Source organism: Cervus elaphus, chromosome 33, assembly GCF_910594005.1.
Source record: "Cervus elaphus chromosome 33, mCerEla1.1, whole genome shotgun sequence".
NCBI lineage: Eukaryota > Metazoa > Chordata > Mammalia > Artiodactyla > Cervidae > Cervus > Cervus elaphus.
In genome coordinates, this window is record NC_057847.1 from 49,268,826 (window position 1) to 49,276,788 (window position 7,963).

Consider the following 7,963-nt stretch of genomic DNA (forward strand, 5'->3'; position numbering starts at 1 on the left):
GTTGCACTTAAGAACAAATGGTCAAGATATATGAATCAAAAAGTGATAGAACTGAAAGAAATTTTAAAATCCACAACTGTAGTTGGAGATTCTAACATGCTTCTCTTATCGATAAAAGTAGTAGACAGTCAATAAGGACATAAGAGACCTGAACAACCTTATCAGACAACTTAATATTTCCCAAATATTCTAACCAGCAATAAGAATGCAGATTATTTTCAACTGAACATTCACCATAAACCATATTGTGGGCCATAAAATAATGTGAACAAACTTAGAATAAAAATCACACAAATTCTATTATGAGATAATAATAGAATTAAACTAGAAATCAGTAACAGGAAGACTTTGGGAAAATTCCCAAGTACTTGAAAATTAAATGACATACTTTAAAATAACACATGAGTCAAGAGGAACTCTCAAAGAAAATTTTTAAATATTTTAACTTAAATAAATGAAAATACACATATCAAAATTGTGGAATGCAGCTAGAGCAGTGGTTAAAGGGAAATTTATAGCACTAAATGCTTATATTAAAACAGAGGAAAAGTCTCAGATCAGTAATAAGAGCCTACCCCTTAAGAAAACAGGAGTATAAATTAAACCCTAAGCAAGGTGAAGGAAGGAAATAACTAGAAGAGAAATCAATAAAATTGAAAATAAAATTTCCTTCAATTAAAAATAAATAAGCTTGGAGGAAAAAAAGAAAACAGAAAAAGATACAAAATCAATGAAATAAAAGTCTGAAAAAAAAAAAAGTCTGGATCTTTGAAAGATCAATAAAGTTAATAAACTTCTAGACAGACTAAGAAAATTATTGAAGACACAAATTACCAATATCAGAAATGAAATGGGGAACATCACTACAGACCCCAAAGACATTAAATGGATAACAGGAGAATACCACAAACAATTCTATATCCATAAGTTTGACAACTTAGGTGAAGAAGACCAATTCCTTGGAAAATAAAAACTATTGAAACTTATCAAGAAAAACTGAGTAGCCAGAATTGTCCTATATCTACTAAAGAAGTTAAATTTGTAGTTTAAAAACCTTCCATCAGAGAAAACTCTAGGCCAAGACGGTTTCACTAATAAATTCTACCAAACACTGAAGGAAGAAATAGCAGTCCTACAGAGTCTCTTCCAAAAATACATCACAATCAAGTAGAATTTATCCTAGGAACACAAAGCTGTTTCAACAGTTGAAAAGCAATCAGTGTAACTCACCATAGTGAATATGAATAAATCACATGATCCTGTCAACAGTTGGGAAAAAAAGAATTCAACAAAATTCAAAACCCATCCATAATAAAAACTCAGTAAACTAGAATAAAAGGGAAATTCCTTAACCTCAGGTGGAAAACTCAGCTAACACCATATTTCATCATGAAAATTTATTTCACCCTTATTATAAGAAACAAAACAAGGATATTCTCTCTCATCACTCCTATTCAACATTCAACTAGAATTCTTAACCAGTTGATTAAGTCAAGAAAAAGAAATAAAAGGCAACCAGACTGGAAAGGAAGAAATAAAGCTGCCTTTATTCACAGATGATATGACTTCATATGTAAAAAATCCCAAAGAATTTACAAATAAACCTCCTACAATAATTGACTTTAGCAAGGTAACAGAATACAATGTCAACATACAAAAATCTATTGTATTTCTGTATATGAGCAACAAAAACAATATCAAAAATGAAACACTTAAGTATAAATCTAACAAAACATGTGAAAGATCTATATCCTGAATACTACTGAATGCTGATAGAAAAATAAAAACAGAAATAAAGAGATAGGCCATACTGTGTTCATGAACTGGAACACTCAATATTCTAAAGATGTCCTCCTAAATGAATCTACAGATACAACGCAATCCCACTCAAAATCCCAGCAGGATTTTTTGTAGATCTCTGCAACTTACATGAAAAGGCAAAGGAACTAGGAGAGCCGTAATGAGTTTGAAAAGGAATAAAATCGGAGGACTTATACTACCTGCTTTCAAAATTTATTATAAAGTCACAGTATCAAGACAGTGAAGTGGTGGTATAAAGTAGGTATTAAGATCAATGGCATAAAACTGGTAATCCAAAAATAAACCTTTGATTATACCTTACTGATTATCAACAAAATATCAAGACAACTCAATAGGGAAAAAATAGTCTTTTCAACAAATGATGCTGAAAGAACTAGAATTCCATGTGCTATGAAAGAAAATTGCTTGACTCACAGTTCACATGCTACACAAAAATTAACCCAAAATGAATCCTACACCTAAATGTAAATCACAGAACTGTGAAGAAAATGTAGTAGAAAACTTCCAGAAGAAAAGACTAATAAATTGGTTTACCAAAGTTTAAAAACTTTTGCCCTAACAAAGACACTGTTATAGGAATAAAAAGATCGGCACAGGATGAGAGAATATCTCTGAAAATCGTTTCTGACACAAGATATATATCCAGATTATGTAGTATTAGTATTAGTCACTCAGTCATGTCTGACTCTTTGTGACCCAATGGACTATAGCCATCAGGCTCCTCTGTCCATTGAATTCTCCAGGCAAGAACACTGGAGTGGGTTGCCATTTCGTTCTCCAGGGGATCTTCCTGACCCAGGGATTGAACTCTGGTCTCCCGCATTGCAGGCAGATTCTTTACCATCTGAGCCACTAGGGAAGCCCAGATTATGTAAAGAACTCTCAAAACTCAATAAGAAAACAAACAATCCAATAAAAATAGGTAATCAAAATTACCTTTGCATAACACTTCTATTTTATAAATTTTTATTTGAATTTGTATATTTTTCCCAGCTAGTAATCAGACTAAACTCAACTTCTCACTAATTTTTTATACTATATTGCTTTAATTTTGGAATTATGCTTTTGATCTCTGTTAACCTTTGGGCACTTTAAACTGGCCTTAAAAACAATTCTATTAATTTTCTTTGAACTCAGAAGATAATTTGCATGCACAACTTTAATAAAGAGACTATTTTTTCCTATCAAATAAAACTAGCTCTTTTCACACACACCCAAATGAGTTATAACGTTGGGACATCAAAACTTTACACTGTCACCTTTTAAATAATGAACCCTGAGTATGAATCATTTTTAATCACCCTACTTCTTTCTTCCCCTGCTACCAAATCTAAACAATTATGGAACACAATGATGATAGAAATGACCCTTATTTTCCCTTTGCTCATATTTCTTCACTTATTTCGTCACTTGGCACCATGTTTTGTAAGTCATTAAAAAATCACGTTTTGGGGATAATGTGAGGTATAGCAAACAAAGAGATTCTGCATGAAAGAAATTCTTTAAGATCAAGTTATTCAATACATAATCCTCTTCCTCCACCTGAAGGTCTTTTTTCCAACACCATACCTGCGCAAGCCGTATTTCTCTGCTGGAAACCAGAGAGATACTAAACCCTGATGAGTTCCAGCACTGTGCACAGCTTGGTGCCAACTACTACTGCAGTCTTCCCATAACTTATTTTTCATTTTAGGACTTCTCATCATCTGACACAGGAGACAAAACAAATATATCTCAGTCCAGTAAAGTGTGAGCTCCACGAGAACAGAGACTTTGTCCTTCTCATATACTTTTTTTTTTTTTAATCCCCAGAGCAGTGTCTGCCTTACAGTGGGTGTTCAATAAATATGTGTGAATGAATTGACTGCCCAGGGCATCTCTCTACTTCATCCCCTCACACTCTTTCAGGGATCCTGGGCAGGACTGCTGATGGAAACAACAAAATATGCTGCCTTCCACTCCCTCCTTTCTTCCAGGATTAGTGACTAGATCTTTCTGCCAAGTTCTATGCTAAGTAGATACTGAGGATGAAGGATCATGAGAAGTAGCACCCCGGTGGCCCAATCTAACACCAAATGCCCACCGTGTCCACCATGTCAAATGAAACAAACAGCAGCTCACTTCAAGCTTCAAAGAAAACAGGTGAAATGCTCCAAAAGAAGTGGAGAGTAGAGGCTGGTTTCCTGCCGAACAGAGTTATAAAGTATCTACTCACTGGACTATCATCAGGAGAATCGTTCTCTAATCCAGGACCTACCGCTAACCGCATCTTCACCAAATACTAGCTGTTAGTTGGAAGACAGGTAGCAACACTGAAAAGTCATGATTGAGAGCAGATGGCCCCAATATGGGATGCGGAGAGGGTGACAGGGTGCTGGGGGGTGGGAGGCAGGGCAGAAGCAGCTGTGAGGCTTTTTCTAACTATACTCAGCCCCTCCCTAAACTCCTCCACCCTAAGCCACCCCAGTTACCCCAGAGAGTGAGCCACCGGTGCCGTCACTGTGAAAGCATGAAAGATTCAAACACCTCACCAGGTTCTAAGCCTAAGTTCTTTGAGGGATGGGACCGAGATTTAGGCTTCTTAGTGATGGCCAGAGTGGTTCTCCTGTCTCTACCTGCGCCTCCAACCTCAGCCCCTTCCCTCCCTCGGCCACACCCTAGACGCCTCCTATTGTCCTGAGCTTCCCCTGTCTGCCCACAAGGCCATGTCTTTCATCATCTGTCACCACCTCTGGGAGACTCGGATGACTGCCTACCGAACAGCCTGACAGGCAGTTTCACTTTCTGCCTGGCTAACAGAATTCTGATTTTCAGATATGGGCACCGATGTGCTCAGGGAAGGTGACCCTCCTCCAGCTCCAGAGCACAGCTTGGCCACGACAATCACAGCCACCCTCGCCTCCTTTTCCATTGATGGTTGAGCAAAGACATATGACCATTCTGGCCAGCGACATAGGGAACTTCTGAGAAATTATGACTTTCGTTGTCTAGATACTCACTGAGAAGCAAGCCCTCTCTGTCCCTTTTTGTTTTAGATGTTAGCATGTGAAGGCATGATGGAGCTCCAATCACCCTGTGGCAGAGCAGAAACCTAGAGAATCTTCAAGAAGCCAACCCAAAACTGTGGCTGTTTTGAACCACCCACCTCGAGACTTCTTAAGCAAACAGTCACATAACCTAAAAATGTTACTTACAACAGAGAGTACCCACCACTTGGCCTGGGAAGTCCCTCCAACTTTTCCTCCTAGAGCAGCTCTCCTTATCTCCGACTCAGAGCTCAACTACAGTTTCCTTGGGAAGGCTTTGGTTGTCCCCAGATAGTTAAACAGTCACAGACTCTGTTATCTGCACATCTGCCTCTCCAACTAAACTGTGAAATTCTCAAAAGCAAACATTTTCACCCTTGGCAGAGGCCCTGCCATACACTGGGCACTTACTAAATGCTGAATGAATGAACGAACCAACAAGCAAACAACAAAATAAGAAATCAAAGGATGAATATGCAGGACGCCTTCCACGCCTTGGATAAGCCTTGACAACTGACAGATGGAATATGGCACACAGGCTGTCTATATTCTACCAAAGACTTCCTTTAGGTGGTGGTGAGCAAAGGCTGAGACTCTACAATGAACAGGTCCTATTTTTATCTGCCTGGAAGTCAGACATCTCATTGGAAACTATCCTTGCCCAGTCCCGGGCAGCTGGGGTGGAGCTGTCTATCATAGTGACACCTGAGCTAAGTACCCACTCTTATCGTGAAAACCCACTCCCTGTCCATGGAGATGGCTTGGCCCAGTTTTAGTTTAGTATATCGGTAAGACCTGCTGTTAGGATGGAGGAGATGGAAGAAGAGAAAGACATCCCCCCCCTACCCCTCCCACAAAGGAACAGATAAGCCTGAAGGTGCTAGTGCTTTTTATCACTCCATACTAAGAAGCAGTCAACACAGGGGGGAAAAGAGCTAAGATACGTAGGAGAGAAAGAGAAAGCCATGCCGCCTTATGCGTGCCCTGGATCAAGCTATGCCTGCAGATGAAACCCTCAGCCTTTTCACTTATGTGACCCAATCAATTCCAATATAGCATAAGGCAATTTTCAAGTAACTAAAACACAACCCAAAGAAAAGAATTCTGACAAATACAGTCAATAATGTTGAAAGCAAACTGTTACCATCCCTTCTCCATTCAGGACCTGTGCGCTGTCACTTCTCAAAACTTGGCTTCTAGGATGGTGGTGGGAACTAAGATAGCCTGGAGGAGGCCTAGCCATGAACAAAACACACACCATCATCACCGCCTTTCCTCCTAAAGGAGGGTAATCTGAACCTCCTCTGTTTCTCTTCTGTTCAGAAATGAATTTGAACCTCTGGGAGGCACAAAGTGTTACATTAACTAGATACCGAAAAAAACGGAGAGAATTCTCATCAAGCAACCTACTATGGATTTTAGAAATATCCTACAACTTCACTGTTGTGATGATTATAATACCCTTCTTACCTCTGAGCAAACAGAATCAGCGAAATTAAGTAACTTGCTCGAGGTCATACTGCTAGCAACTAGAATTTAAATTCTATACTTTGTCCACTTTATCACTCTGATGGCCAGGGCCTGGGAGATGGAGCGCAACCCTCCGCCTCCACCCCAACACCGACAGCGACCCAGGACACACAGACCTGGATGGACCCTGACAACCGCGGCCCCCTGCAGTCAGATCAGCCTCGCATACCCAGTTTTTTTGGAAGCCGCAGGTAACTAACCCAGGTGTCTGTCGGATTCTCAACAGCAGCGCCAGAAGTAAAGACCCGGGCAGAAGGAGCAGCGGCACCTGCGCGGGCCCAGGAAGCGCCGCAGAGGGAGAGGCGGGGGCTCGCTCCGGGCTCCCCCGCGGCCCGAACCCCCGCCCAGCTCCGCGCTCTCCGCAGCAGCCGGCCCCCCTGCTCTTCCCACCAGCGCCCGGCAAACCCTGCCTCCGCGCCGCCTGGGCCGCTCAGAGACCCGCGCAGCCCCGATCCTGTCCCCGCGCCCACCCCAGCCCGGGTCCCGGGCAGATATTCGCAGCTGTTCGCCCCCAGGCAGCGACACGACCCCGACCCCTCAGCGGTGCCGCGCCCCCCGCGCCCTCGCTCCCCCGGCGCGCCGGGCAGGGGCGCCCGCATCGCCCACCGCGGCCGCGCAGGGACCAGGCTGGGGGCCCGCCGCCCCCAGCGCGCTGCGCCTGTCCCGCTCACCTGCGCCGCGGCGCTCGCCGGGCCTCCGCGCGCCAGCCCGGCTCCCGGCTCTGATCCCAGTCCTAGCGCAGAGCGCGCTCGCGGCGGGCCGGCCTTGGTGTGGCCGCGCAGGGAGGGACGCGGCGGGTGCGGCTCCTCCCCGCCCCGAGCCACCTGGGGCGCCCGGGAAGGGGCGGGGCAGGGCCGGGACAGGTGGGCCCCGCCCGCTGCCGGCAGCCTGGGACGTGGGCTCCTTGGAGATCCTCCGCGAGGTGGAAACCGGGCCCGGGCGGCCGCGTAATAAGTGACACCTGGGACAGTTAGTGTTTGGGAGGGGCGGGGAGCCGGGAGCCAGTACCCGGCCCGTTTCCACACAGCCTGGCCCTCTGGGGAAATGGATCACGGAGCGTGGGAGCCGGAACCCCCTAAACATGAAAAGGAGAGGCCAGTCCTTCTCTTGTGGGCTGTAGAAATCAAGAACCAAGAGCCTCAGGGTGAAATTGATGGGGGCCAAGTGCAAGTTCAGAACTGGAAGAGCTCAGAAAGACCTTTTCTAACCGTTCTGCCCTCCCATCCCCACTTCAAATGATTCTCCCCCCTTTTTAAATAATGGCTTTAAACTATAAATAAGGTCATTTCAGATAGTGATGTCCTCCCCACCTGGAGACTGTAAGCCCCAGGTGGGGCAGCAAACTCTCCTGTCCATGATGAATCATTAAGAGGTGAACAAACCAAGGGCAGAGCAGGTGCTCAGTTAATGGATGATGAATAACTGAGGCGTGACCAGCCTCTCACTGGTCCCCCCAGGCCAGAGTCTGCTCCAGCGTCCCCCCTCCCACTTTGTCAGAGAGCCCAGAGTCAAGCTGCCTGGCTTCCAGACCACCCATTCTCTCTGTACTGCTTACCTCCCTCCCAGTGCCAGTCCAGAAGCTGACT

General features: G+C 44.2%; 1 protein-coding gene across 6 annotated transcripts in view; it reads right to left on the reverse strand.

Moving 5' to 3' along the window:
* Positions 1 to 7,235, reverse strand: part of LYPD6B (LY6/PLAUR domain containing 6B) — a 234,418-nt gene extending 227,183 nt beyond the window's left edge. For 4 of the 6 annotated variants that reach the window (XM_043894842.1, XM_043894839.1, XM_043894843.1 and 1 more), the window contains exon 1: positions 7,049 to 7,230. The gene's annotated coding sequence lies outside the window, so the exon portion shown is untranslated. Of the gene's footprint in view, positions 1 to 7,048 lie in introns of all 6 variants that reach the window. The other 2 variants (XM_043894846.1, XM_043894845.1) reach the window with 1 other exon arrangement.
* Between the last annotated feature and the right edge of the window lie 728 nt (positions 7,236 to 7,963).